The sequence below is a fragment of the Olea europaea genome, unplaced genomic scaffold (assembly GCF_002742605.1).
Source record: "Olea europaea var. sylvestris unplaced genomic scaffold, O_europaea_v1 scaffold1632, whole genome shotgun sequence".
NCBI lineage: Eukaryota > Viridiplantae > Streptophyta > Magnoliopsida > Lamiales > Oleaceae > Olea > Olea europaea.
In genome coordinates, this window is record NW_019233965.1 from 92,173 (window position 1) to 106,361 (window position 14,189).

General features: G+C 34.6%; 1 pseudogene; it reads left to right on the plus strand.

Moving 5' to 3' along the window:
* Positions 1-128: 128 nt before the first annotated feature.
* Positions 129-14,189, plus strand: part of LOC111377290 — a 19,341-nt pseudogene continuing 5,280 nt past the window's right edge.

The window sequence follows — 14,189 nt, forward strand, 5'->3', positions numbered from 1 at the left end:
ATCACTATTATTAAGGAGAAGGCTATTTAGAAAAGAACATTGCCCAGATAAGCCTGGATCATTGAGGTCCACATCTGCGTATATCCTAATTTATCTTCATGCGATTAATCTCTTTGAAGAGAAGAACACATGCCTCTCGCGCCATGACTACATCGTCTATTCACAATATACAATCACAAATCTTCCTCATTTATTCTAATCAAACCTTTACTCCTCTACCAACCCCTCAAATTCCTCGCTTTCAATTCAAGACTTCCTACAAATACCCCAAGCTAATTTTTCCAATCAAATCACATTCTCAACTCTTCAAAGAAGGAAATGAAGTGGAAACCGATGAGAATGAGGAAGACGACGATGACGTGGTGGCTAAAGAGTGCGACATCGTTTCTGGTAAATTAGGCATAGAGAGTGAAGAAGAAAAAGAGTATGAGGAAGTTGCGGTGGAGAGAAGTAATGCTAATGAGATTAATGATAATAAGATGAAACTTGAGGAATACAAGTGGCAGAGGGTTGAGAGGCTACAAAATGAAGTACGAGAATCTGGCGAGGAGATCATTAATATTGTGGAGCTATCGTCTATTTGCATCTTTGTGATCGATAAATTTTAGGTTAATTTTCATTTTTTGGTAACATCAGGTATTAAGACGTGTCTATGCATGATCATTTACTGTTGTAGAACAGCAACTATTACAATATAAGTTTAGTTTAAGTATAGTTTCATTTCGTGCGCATAATTTAGTCTCATCTTGATATCTCATCAAAGCAACTGGATCATGAATACAACATGATCACTTTGTCTCATCTTAGCACACCCTAAAATGTCTAAGGCTATTGTTCGTGTGAGTGAACCAATCTCAACCTATTTGATATACTTTATATGTGCATGCAAATCATTTTCTCATAATCTTAATATTAGATTACACATAAACTCAAACTTGTTCATCTATGGGCATACAAAAAATTTCAATTAAGAATTTTATGATATACTAAATATTATATTTTACGCAATTCTAGAGATTCGATAATACCAACAAATATATTTCTGGACATCACATTCATTAATATATCATTCTTTCTTTCCAATATATCTTTTAATTATTGGTCATTTAGGAACAGTCAATCCAATAAGAATTTCGCTTTCATTATTCAGGCCACTAAACTCTCGTGATAGAGATTCATTCTCTCAAACAGTTCTCAAAGTCTTCATGATATGATTTTCTACTTACTTCAGAAAAGTCTAAATCATTACACTATTTTCAACTTAAGAAAATTTGACGCACAACTGAAATGCTTGAATCCATCTATAAATATAACGAAAAATGAAGTTTCATCTATATCTCTCCTAATCATAACCCGCAAAGAAATTCAAGTGGATTTACCATGTATAAGTTCAAGTAAGAGACCACTCTTAAAAGAACAACAACTGAGATCAAATTTAGTGGAGTTTGTCCATTCTAAAATACTAAGTTGCAGTATCAATCACATTAACCTCCACTTCATCTTCATTATTTATATATATCTATTTTATATCACGTCCAGGACAAGACAATAGACTAAAGACACCTCTTGATCTCATATAAAGTGAGTTTCTTACTCTTGAATTCATTAGCTACACAAGATAAGGTCCAATATATGTCGTGTTGACACATAAACAGTAAGAGGAACATATTCAAGTGCAATATTCTTTAGCTTAACTACTTTCAAGCTAAGAGATTTAAACCATATGGTTGAAACAATTGAAACTTTATAATATTGGCCCTCTACCAAAACCACTTTCATATACTTCTATCTGACATGTTCTTCTTAGTTCATTTCCAATCTCATCATCTATCCTTCATTTGTTCTAGCTCATTTAATACTCAAAATCCGAAGTCTTATGCAAACTAGAACATTGCTATATAAGTATGTTCTTGAAACTTAGCAACATTAAGTCACATGTCTTTCAATTCACATAGCGGATAGTGTCAATAGAGAAAATTGATGCTTCATATCAAAGATTTCATCTATTGAAAAGAGGCTAGTTTGAGCTTACTACTAATCTAAAAAATATGACCACCAAAAATGTCAATACTATGTTAACCATCTCAATTAAGTCACATTCGAAAAAAGATCGTCTATAACAAAAAACAATTCAAATGCTTAAGCACTCGAATATATCTTTTTCCGTACTTAACACAATTCTTATCATTATTCTGTAGAGTAGTATGACCTGCTTTAGGTCTACTATTATGTAACTGATGCTCTCTAAAGCATCATGTTTTTTAGTACAATCAAAATCTTATTATGCCAATGTTATCGCATTTAGCTTATCGCCTTTATTAAAGTCAACGATCTATCAGATTTTAGAGACATTTTATTCTCAATCAATGCCCTATGCACATATACCATTTTGCATTAAAGCAAATTAACGTATACGATAGTTCAATGTTAGGCACAGAGTCGAAAATTCACTATGTTTCCAATCATCGCTGCAATCTTATTGTTTCATTGTCATAGACTTAATTTCATAACCCAAAATTCCATGAGTTCTAAAAAAGAATTACATTAATTCTTCTAGTTTGAGAACTCTTACTCAGTTGGTGAATTAAATAGTTCTACGTGAGTTTTTCTCTAAATCTTCTAATCAACAAACTATTAATCAACTAACAATCAAAAGTCTAAGTAAGAATTTCATTAATTTCGCCCCCATAGGCATGGCGCAGTAGTAAAGCAGGAGGGTTCCACACGGAGCATCGGAAATTCGAATCCCCGCGGCAGCTGAAAGACAACATTTATGTTCGAAGGCAATTGTCCTATGGAGGCAAAGTTATGATGCGCTTTGTCGTCCCTTCGGGGGTCCTTTCCTCACATCATAAAATGAGGTCTACAGGGAGGAGAATCGCATCCCAAATGTCTGCCCCAAGTGTATATAAGTTGTGTCTGGATCCGGATTTACCTGGGTAGCAAACAAGATGGGAAGACCGCCACTCCTCAGTATTAGTCAGGCAAAATTTGGACCCTTGAGTTATCAAAATAATAATAATAATAATAATTTCACTAATTCTATTGATCTTACCATTCATCACAATTCACGAATTAATAGATATTATAGAATTCAATAGGTAATTCCATAATATACAGTAAAAGTATAAAGATATCCAATTATGACATATATCATGATATTACAAATTAATTCTTCCATAAAATAATTCCAATTATAATCAAATAATAGAACTCACATTATTTAAGTTTTATTATATAGATTCTCAACATCTCTTTAATATCTATTGTAACACAATCCCGACAAATGGAAAGTGTCCCTCTAAGGATGCTATTAGTGGGCATAAGTTCAATAATATTTGGTGAAACACAAAATTTGGCAACAAGTTATAATGGATCACATAATCTAATCAAAGACCCACATAACTCATGAATGTATATAAAATGTAGTATTTTAAATACCTTCGGAGCATTTTTCATTTTAAAAAAAATGAGAGCACTTCAAAAAAATATATAACTCCTACTAGCAATTTATCACTTAATAAATATTCTTGATTTTATAAAATAAAAATCAGAATTTAATCAGGTTAAAAAAAATATTGTTAGCGCTTTTTACAAATTTATTTTAATAATTAAATATAAAAAAATATCCAAAAAATAATTTAATTATATTGAAAAATCAAGAATAATTTAGGGACTAATTTATGATTTTTAGAATTGAAATCTAGTCCTGCATGCTCTCTCACGTGCGGGATTAATCTGCAATTATTTTTTAAATTAACAAAAAATTGGGGGTTGAGGCAGCGCCACTATGTCGTCCTTGAAATTATTTTTTTCGATTAGTCATCCTCATGGATTTCGATATTTTGAATTCATCTGTATGATCAAATTTTAAAAAATCAATTTTTATGGCCGCTTTTGAGACTTCAACATATATATGTCCAAGAGTGAAAATGGCAAAAAAAAAAAAAACATACAAAATTTCCAATTTTTTGATCAATTTCGAGAGGTCATAACTTCTTCATTTTAAGACCGAAAATTAGTGATCTTTATAATATTGAAAAGGTCTCGAGAAAATCTATTTAACCATTACGAATCATGTAACATAGCGTAGAAGAAGTTATTATGTGATGAAATTTCAGATTTTACCAATTTTCGTACAAAAAATCAAATTCTTATCTAAATTTCAGAAAGGCAAAACTTCTTCATTTCCAAGCTAAAATTAATAATTTTATACCATTAGAAAGGTCTCGAGAAGATCTATCCAACCATACCAAATGGAAAGCATAAAATGAAGTGTAGGGGAAGTAATAATGAAATGAAATTTCAAATTTTACCAATTTTCATACAAAATATTAGGGATTGTTCTCTTCATGTTTCAATTTTGTTTTTGAGTTTTGAATTCATTTTTGGTTTTGTATTTTGAGTGCCTATTTTGGAATTGCTGAAAATGCATTCTTTTTGCCATTTTGGAAGCATTTCCCGTGTTTTCAATTTTTTCGAATTTTGTACTAAAAGCGCCCAAAACAACAAAAATGTCGTTTTGTGTTTTCTTCATAAATTTTTTTTTTGTTTACAAAAATTTGTTTTCGAAAACGAGAAAGAGAACACGTTTTCACTGTTTTGAAAAATCGAAAACAGAAAACAGCTCGAAAACGGCAAAGAGAACACACCCTATTAGATTCTCGTTCAAATTTCAAAACCTCATAATTTCTTCGTTTTAAGTCCAAATTTTAAGTTCTTTATATAGTTGGAAAGGTCATTGAAATACATTTCTAACCATACTAATTTTACTGTATAATTATCAATGAGTAAAAGGCAGTAAATTATCAAAAAATTCCATAAAAATCACATAAGGTTTGAAAACTTTACGTACAAAATTCAAAATGACATATTTAAGCATGGAATATTACAAGGAATTCAACTTTAAGGCTCTGATACCAATATAATAATACGTAATATCTTTAATAAAAATTTCGGGTCCAGGATCCTTATTTAAAATGACGAATTTCAAGATCTTTTCAATGGTTGAATCACCTTACTTTTTAAACTTTGAAATATGCATTTTCTTGTTCTCCAATGGCCTCAATCCGGATCATAATGGCAAGGGATTATAATCCACAATCTAGATGCATAATTCTGTGAATTTTCATGCCATATATGTGTTGAGGGATATTGGCAAATAATAGTGTCACCGTGAATATATATTTGGGCAGAGTAACGACATTTGAATGATTTTGAATAGTCGAGGCAAGAGTTCGACTCTTTCTCCTTAAAACGATAATGCCCCGCACTAGTACTGATAGTATTGCAGCACTCGTTTCTCAAGATACAACGACCTCATATTGTAATAGTAGTACTCCAAATTACAAGACCCCGACGAACCCATAAAGTTTAGATCTCTCCACACAAACTAGATGACTAAAATGCACGAAAAATAATTTTCGAGGACTGAATTATAAATCAGAAATGATGCAGGGACAACGGGATAATTTTGGGAGAGTAAAAAATCAATTCTGATTTTTTGAATGAATTAAAACCGAGGTATGGGGGCCTATATATAGATGTTGAAAGGTTGTGTCCCAATAGACACAACCACCTAAAAGTTGTGTCCAAAAAATACAAACAGTTTCGACAGTCAACCGCCACAACCGATTAGACATTCAACCGTCAAATTTTAGAAGCACCACGTGTCACACACAGAAAATTCGGGAAGAAAAAAGAATAGCATAAAATATATTATTATTATTATTATTAAATAATAATAAAATAATATAATTCAAATGTTATTTTACCAAAAAAATATATATCAGTTTGGTCCAAGCCCAAGCCCACGATCCGGCCGGCTGGTCGGACAGCGACGGTGGCGCGTGTGGGCTTAACCTACTAGCATGTAGGTTCTCTCTCCCTCAAAGACTATTAGTACCCCTTGGAGCCCAAACCCAAGTCCCAAACTTGAGCTATATAAGGTGGTTTATATGCTTCTAATTTTCCTATGTGGGATTGGTATTTTCCAATTTCTCACCTATTTTATTTCAACATCAAGTGGGCATCTTTTGACCTTAATTTCTCATTCACCTTAAATTGGTTTTGAGAAAATAAATATACCATATTAATCTACTCATGGAGTAGAACACATTCGGCTAAAGAAATCTTATATCCGATTAACGGGACCCACTAAATTAATTGGTCAAAAGTTGGTCAAACCAACTAATTAAAATCCAATTTTTCCAACAATATGTGGTTCTAGGCACTTTTCTATTTTTGAGTCATTTTTCATACGATTGTTCATTATTTTCTTCTCCTCTTGTTCCATAACTTCAATTAAGAGGTTGCAAGGAGTTATTTGGAAGTTGTAGAGAGTTACAGAAATTATGAATTTGAATTCCATTAAAAAATTCTCTCCTATCCACTTTTAAAATCGTGCGGGTCGGGTCATCCACATTGGCGACCCATGAGCCGTATTTTCCAACAATTGGCAACACATAGCGAACAATGGATCGATGAATCTGTTGGCATGCTTAAAGAAGTACTCATTCTCTTAGAACAAGTACACTGTATAAAATTCCATTGTTATACTTTATTTAGCAGTATTAGCATGATAGTACTACAATTATGCCATCCAAGTTTTTACTGCAAAATCACAATTGTTGACAGGCTCCCATTGTCTTTAAAAATGCATAACTTTCTTCATAGCAATCTACGTGAACAATTGAAATTATGTAGTCTATTTCCTTGCTAGTCTATAGGGATCAGCAATTCAAGCATTCTTGAGAGTTTCCTCAGTTGTAGTTTCTGCACCAAGAAACTCCGTGACTTCTGGTTTGGAATCTTAAGTTTTTATAAGTTATTTCTGATAAAAATTTCTATGAACTGCAGTTTGATTTAGTTGTCATCTTACTGAATTTGCCACTTATCAGCCATTTACAGAGAGACATTTGGTAACAGTAATGTTGGACTTCTTACTGGAGATTCTGCAGTAAAACAAAGATGCTCAGGTTTTAATTATGACAACAGAGTTTTTGCATATTGACTTACTTTTTTATAAAAAAATTCACCCTTATCCCTCCAAAGAAGACTCGGACCCAGGTCAATGACCTGGTAGAGCTTAGCTCTTACTACTTGAGCTAGGCTTTGGTCTCTTTATGTACTTACTTTTAAATCAAGAATTGGGTATGAAAGCTCATGTTTCCTTTATCTTTGTTCATTTAAATTGATATGGTTCGTTTAAATTCTTATCAATTGTTACTCTCCTCTAATGTAAAAAATCTCATTGCTATCACATGTTTTAGACACCATGACACTTTTCATTTATTCATGATACATCTTTGACTATATAAGATATTATCTAATAACACTTCCATACTTCTATATGCCCTCAGGGCACATCTCCAAGTAGTAAAAGGGGAGGGTGGAAAAATCCAGCTTTGCTTGAGGTTGCTGCGTCAAGGGTTCGAATACTGAAATATGGATTTGGCTTTTGAGTAAGTGCAAGTGTACAAGCAGCCTTCCACCCTGTACCCTTGAAGGCATAATCTGCGATTTACCTCCCTCACGATACTCTAGGGCAGGGGTGGTAGGGGACCCTTAAGGTTAGGGTTTAACCTTTTTTTTAATAGATCTGTTGACACTAATTACCCACCTCGCTCTGACACTTCCATACTTCTATATGAATTTCATCCAAACCACTTTCAGTCCTCATCTTCATCCTCCTCATAGCCTCTTTCACTTTTGCAACCAGAATCCTTCTAGTATAGTTAACATTCCCATCTAGAATAGATTCTATTTGTTAAGAATTTTCAGAACCTGATTTTAAGGATTCCCTTATCACCTGCCTTTGAAGTGCCAATAGATTATATTGAAAAGTGCACACTTTCTCTGCAAGAATGACCTATCCAAAATAAATTTTCAATATCGACACTGTCTTCCATTTGAATCCCAAATCCCGGATCTCATGTTAGTGTTTTATGCAAATAGAAATTTTACATGGTGGTGTCCTATTTTTCTCTAGTCATTTGATACTTGGTTGTCGTCTGTTTTTTCTACAGAGTATTATGTTTTTACAAAAACAGAGATTTTATGTCATTTTCCAATTTTAAATCATGAATGTTGTGGTGCAGAGTTGGAGTCACTTTTTCTGAAACGTGGCTCTCACACGTGGATGTGATCGTTTTGGATGAAGTACATTACTTGAGTGACATATCTAGGGGTACAGTGTGGGAAGAGATTGTAAGTTCTCCAATTCTATAATTTTCTACCCCATTTATTTGCTTCATCCAATTAATTACTTTTATAATCATGTAGGTTATGTATTGCCCCAGGGAACTTCAACTTGTCTATCAGCATCTGTTACCAATCCTGATGAGCTGGAGGTTGGATTGATCAGGTACTGAAGCTATCACTTTTATTCTGTAGTTTCTTTGCTAGATAATGTCCTACAAAATGTCGTTTTAGAGAATAGAGGTGGTTTCAAACTCCAAAATGTACATTCTCTTGCTACTCACGTTTGTTGTGGATCTCTATTTTGCTTCAACCGTGTCTTATATGGAAGAAAATGGATATAGGGCCTTGATTGATATATGTACAGCTATCTTTAACTAACTTATCATTGTCTGATCTTGGTTTGTCGTCTTGTTGTTGTTTACTTTCAACGTTTTTTTTTCTTTTTTTTTTTAAAGTTCAATATTGTGGTGTTTGGTGGAAATCCTTATAAAAGTATATTTGATCCTGTGAAAAGTTGAAAAATGGTGTTGTTTGTCCAATTCGTCAATACTTCTGGTTATCCGTGAAATTGACTTTTCCTTTATTATATGTTTGTCTCTTTAGTGCAACTAGGTACCATCTTAAACTTTTATAAGCTCAAAATGGGCTTTAATGATGCAAAATGAATTATGCTTATTAGAGAACATATGTTACAATTCAATTTTTCTGACCTGGAAGTTATGTACCCGCTGATTAATTAATCATCCACAAAGAGCTCTGTGGAGTGTTATATTATGGACTAACTTCTTTATTGTTTTGTGTAGATATTTCAAGATTCATGGGAAAACTGAGTTGGTAACTTCTCTATGTGCCCAGTTCCCTTGACATGGCACTTTCTATGAAGACAGAGCTATTCCCTCTTCTCGATGAGAAAGGCACCAACATGAATAGGTAGCATTTGTCATCTTTTAGTGGTATATGAACTTAAATTTACGGTAGGCTTAGATGAAATCGATCAAAATTTGAACACCCCCTCTTACTGGGGAAAGATAGGTTATGATAAAGAATCCACATGTCTATCACCTTGTTTGGGCAGATCTTCCTATAATTTCATGTTTACATTTCACTATTCTCTTTAGTCTTTACTATAAAGTAAAGATGCTTGAAAGCATACCTTTCATAATAGTTATGCTAGGCAAAAAGTTTGAAGTTTCAGTGTGTGTGGCCCAAGTTCTTCTACTAATAAACATAAGAAGTTCATACTTCGTATATCTTCAAAATTCAGATATTTCTAAAGGTTGCAGCATGAAACTGCAGTAGTGATGGTTAGTTAATGTTTAAAAAATTTCATTTCCGTCTATTTCCTGATTAAGACAGTAGATGTGTCAATGTGGTCTTCCTCGGATGGTAATTGAATATCTATAATCAAGTGGCAGTGTGTTTAGGTTTACAGCCTCTGCCGAGAAGGAATGTATGTACTCAGATAAAGTAGTTTCATGATAAATTGTTTGAAAATTAATTTCTGTTGCGTCCCAATTTGGAGATCTTGTAGGACTAACATCCTGTTTCATTTCTCTCACTGAAACAGGAGGCTATCACTCAGCTATTTACAAATTGATTCATCGGGAGACAATCTATACAAGGATGAAGGGTCTAGAAGAAGGAGATCAAGATGACATGGGAACGATGTATCTGTCCGTTCAAAGAATGACTCAACCACTATTCGTCTTTCACAAGTATGAGCTAGTACTAAGTTGATGATTTATTTATTGCTGGTTACAAAATAACATTTGAAGAGAATTATTGAATTATTGATCGGTTTTGCTAGTGGTACATTGGGGTGTACCTAATGGCGTACACCCCACTCATATGGGCGAGTGACCCATTCGAATAAAATATTCTTTCTTTTACATGGGTCCCCCACCCATGTGAGTGGGATGTGTTAGGATCTTCCTTAAACTGCTCAAGATGATTTCTAGGCTCAGTTAACCTTTAAAACACCGAATCAACACCAAAATCGAAGGTCCCCGTCGCCGACCTCACGAGTTCTACCTATGGTTGCTTTTCTTCCTTCTGCTTGTTGTTTGCTCACTCACAAAAAATGAATACCACACAGGTAAGGGTCACAAAGACACAAGCAAGAGGTAGACAAGATCAAGGAGTAGAATGCACGAAGAAGAAGAAGACACGACCTCTCTCTCTCTCAGGTTCTTTCACAAAAAGGGGACCAAGGAAGGCTACAAAAGTTACCAATATATATAGTAAACCAATGACAAACAATAAGGTAAGTTATACATATGGTAAGTGGGCTCGACTAGGGTTATGGCCCAATAGCACACCAACAAGCCACAAAGGTTTATTAGCCATCCAATAGGTAAAACAATGTTAAGTCGGGTCATCCCATTATTCGGTGTTGATTTATCGTTCAGTCATTCATGTCGACTGATAAAACTGGTTTACATCATCGTCAGGGAGGTCGTTTGACAACATGATGTCTAACAACTTCTACCTTGGTATCAAATGACCTGCAAAGAAAAAACGTTTTCCATTAATGACACCTCTAACAGAAAATCGATAAAATTGGAAATTATTTACCTGTACCGATGTTTAGAAGCTCCTTGCAACTTCTAAACTTTACTAGTGGCAGCACTTTCGTGTCCATATCCGAAGGATTATATTGTGTGTGAATTTTTTCAAGTCTTACTACTTCTTGTGATATTATATCCTTAATGAAGTGTAGCCTAACATCGATATGTTTAGTGCGTTTGTGAAAAACAGGATTCTTACACAGATGTATGGATGACTGACTATCAGAATACACAACCACATACTCATTCAAGACACTTAGTTCATGAAGTAGAACTCTAACCCATAGAGTCTCTTTAATTGCTTCAGTGGTGGCAATATATTCTGACTCTGTAGTGGATAGTGCAACTATGTGTTGTAACTGTGATTTCCAACTAACACACGAATTTGATAAGGTGAATACGTAAGAGGAAGTTGATTTCCTACCATCCCTATCTCCTGCATAGTCAGCATCTACAAAACCCTTTAATTTCACGCCTTCCTTATTAACACTAAATTTTAGACCTACGTCACTTGTACCCTTCAAATATCTTAAAAGCCACTTTAATGCTTCCCAATGTTCAGGACCTGGATTAGGCATGCACCTACTGAGAGTACTAACAGTGAATCCTAAGTCCGGTCTAGTGCAAACCATCAAATACATTATGGAACCAATCACATTTGAGTATGGAATTTTACTCATGTATTCCACTTCACGTTCATTGCAGGGAGATTGTTCTTTAGATAGAACAAAATGGTTTGCAAAAGGCAACGTGACAGGTTTGCAGTCACTCATATTAAACATTTTCAACACCTTTGATATGTATGGAGACTGATGCAAGAATACGATGGAATTTGACCTATTTCGTTCTATTTCCATGCCTAGAATCCTTTTAGCCTTTCTTAGGTCTTTCATGTCAAATTCTCCACTAAGGTCTGCTTTTATATTGTTTATCCACTTAGGAGATGATCCAACTAAAAGCATGTCGTCCACATAGAGCAACAAGAATAAATAATTGTTATCAGTCTCGTTGTGTTGAAAGTATAGGCAGTGATCGAATTTACTTCTTTGAAATCTTATAGTGAGTACAAAGGAATCAAACCTCTTGTACCACTGTCTAGGTGATTGCTTTAGACCGTATAGGGATCTCTTCAGAAAACACACATAATCAGGTTTTAACTTGTCTTTAAACCTTTTGGTTGATTCATAAAGATTTGTTCATCAAACTCTCCATGTAAAAAAGTGGTTTTTACATCGAGTTATTCAAGTTCCTAGTCAAAGAGCGCAACTAATGCGAGCATGACCCTAATAGTAGTGTACTTGATAACTGGTTAGAAAATCTCGTTATAATCAACACCTTATTTCTGTATGTAACCCTTCGCTACTAACCTAGCCTTAAATCTTAAGGATTCTGAACTACTAGTACCTTCCTTAACCTTACAGACCCACTTGCAATCAATGATTGATTTATTCTTAGGTCTCGCTACTAACTCCCAAGTTTGATTCTTTTCTAGAGAACTCATCTCTTCTTTCATAGCCTTAAGCCACTCCTTAGATTGACCACTATTCATAGCCTCTTCAAAAGTTTTCGGCTCCCTATCAACTAGTTCTTCATAACTAGCGTATGCAAAATCCAATTCAGATTCATATCCGAATCTCCTAGGTTCTCTCGTTTGTCTTCTCTCTCTATCTCTAGCTAAGTTATAGTTAGCTAGTGGATTTTCTTCTTCAGGATGCTCTTCTATCACTACTACTCCTATCCTGTTTTTCAACCCTCATTTCCATCTCTTTACTCCTAAGAGAATCTACGATAATTTCAGGTGTTAACATGTCCCTACCATACTTAATGACATTCTTAACTTCTTTATAAGAGTCTGGGATTGAATTGAGCAAGATTATAGCCTTATAGGTATCAGACACGACTTCGTCACAATTGACAATATCTTGCACCAATTTGTTAAATACATCTAAATTGTCATCGAGATCCTTTGAAGGATCCATCTTAAAATCTTAACTCCTTTTTGGCTTCTATCTCATAACCTATAGCCCTTAACCCCTTCGGGATATCCTAGAAAGACACACTTCCTAGCTCTAGGTTCTAATTTTCCCTCACTTTGATGAGAGAAGGCAGCACAGCCAAAAGCTTTAAGCATTGAGTAGTCACCCAATTTTACTGAAGAATCGTTCGAGTAGGTAGAGTTTATTCGGTATAGATTTAAGCAAGTATAAGTCTTCTAGACTTTTCCAAAGTTCTTTGGTGGTTTTTAGTTTTCCCACTTTTCTTGAGACAGCGTCAGACAAGTGTAATATTATTGAGGTATAGGCAAGCTCATCGGCTTCCTCCTTTTGTTCTTTTGAGATGTCAGGTGCAAAATTGCCTTCGATAACTTTTGACACCTTTTGTTGGACTAATATGCCTCTCATCTTTTGTTGCCAGATAGAGAAGTCCCCTTTCGGCTTCACCCCAAAATGACTTAGGAACCTCAGAACTTAACATCATGCAGCACACTTTATCTAGTATGGTCCTATTCATTCTTTCTGCTACCCCGTTTTGCTGGGGAGTCTAGGCAACCGTTTTGTGCCTTGTTATTCCACTTTCTTTACACTTCCTATCGAATTCAGCATTATAGAATTCTAGGTCGTTATCTGTCCTTAAAAATTTGATCCTCTTGCTAGTTTGGCTTTCCATTTGTTTCTTCCAATTGTTAAAGTTATGGAAGGTTTCAATTTTGTCTTTCAATAGATAGACCCACACTTTCCTGGTGTAGTCATCTATGATAGATAGGAAATACCTATTCCCATCCGATGTGGGATTACTAGCAGGACCCCACAGATCAGAATGCATATATTCAAGCATACTTTTAGCATTATGCGTACTAGTGGAGAACGACACTCTATGGTGCTTTCCGAGCACACAGTGATCACAGAAGGTCAGACACACAGTCATTACCAAATGTACATTTTTCATTAAGTAGCTTAAGTCCCTTAATGCCTACGTGTGCAAGCCTACTATGCCACGTATGTGTGTGATCGATTTTGGCGGAAGAAATAGAGGAGTTTAATCCTCTAATTACTTCCCCAGTAGTGATGTAAATATCGTTTTTCTTGATTCCCTTAATAGAGATTAACGCACCCTTCATCATTTTAAACATACCGTTTCCAATTTTACCGGTGAAGTTGTCTTTCTCAAGTCTTCCTACTGAAATCAAATTTCTAGATAATTCAGGAATGTATCTAACTTCCTTTAACATGTACACAAAGCCCGTGTTAAATTTTATCTTTATATCTCCAATTCCAGCAATTGTATAGGCAAAGTTATCACACAGAACTACTTGCCCATCATTAGATTCTTGCAAGTTTTCAAACCAGTTCTTTTCAGACGTCACATGAAAAGAGGCACCAGAATCTAATATCCATTCATGCATGTGAGAATTAATAGTTA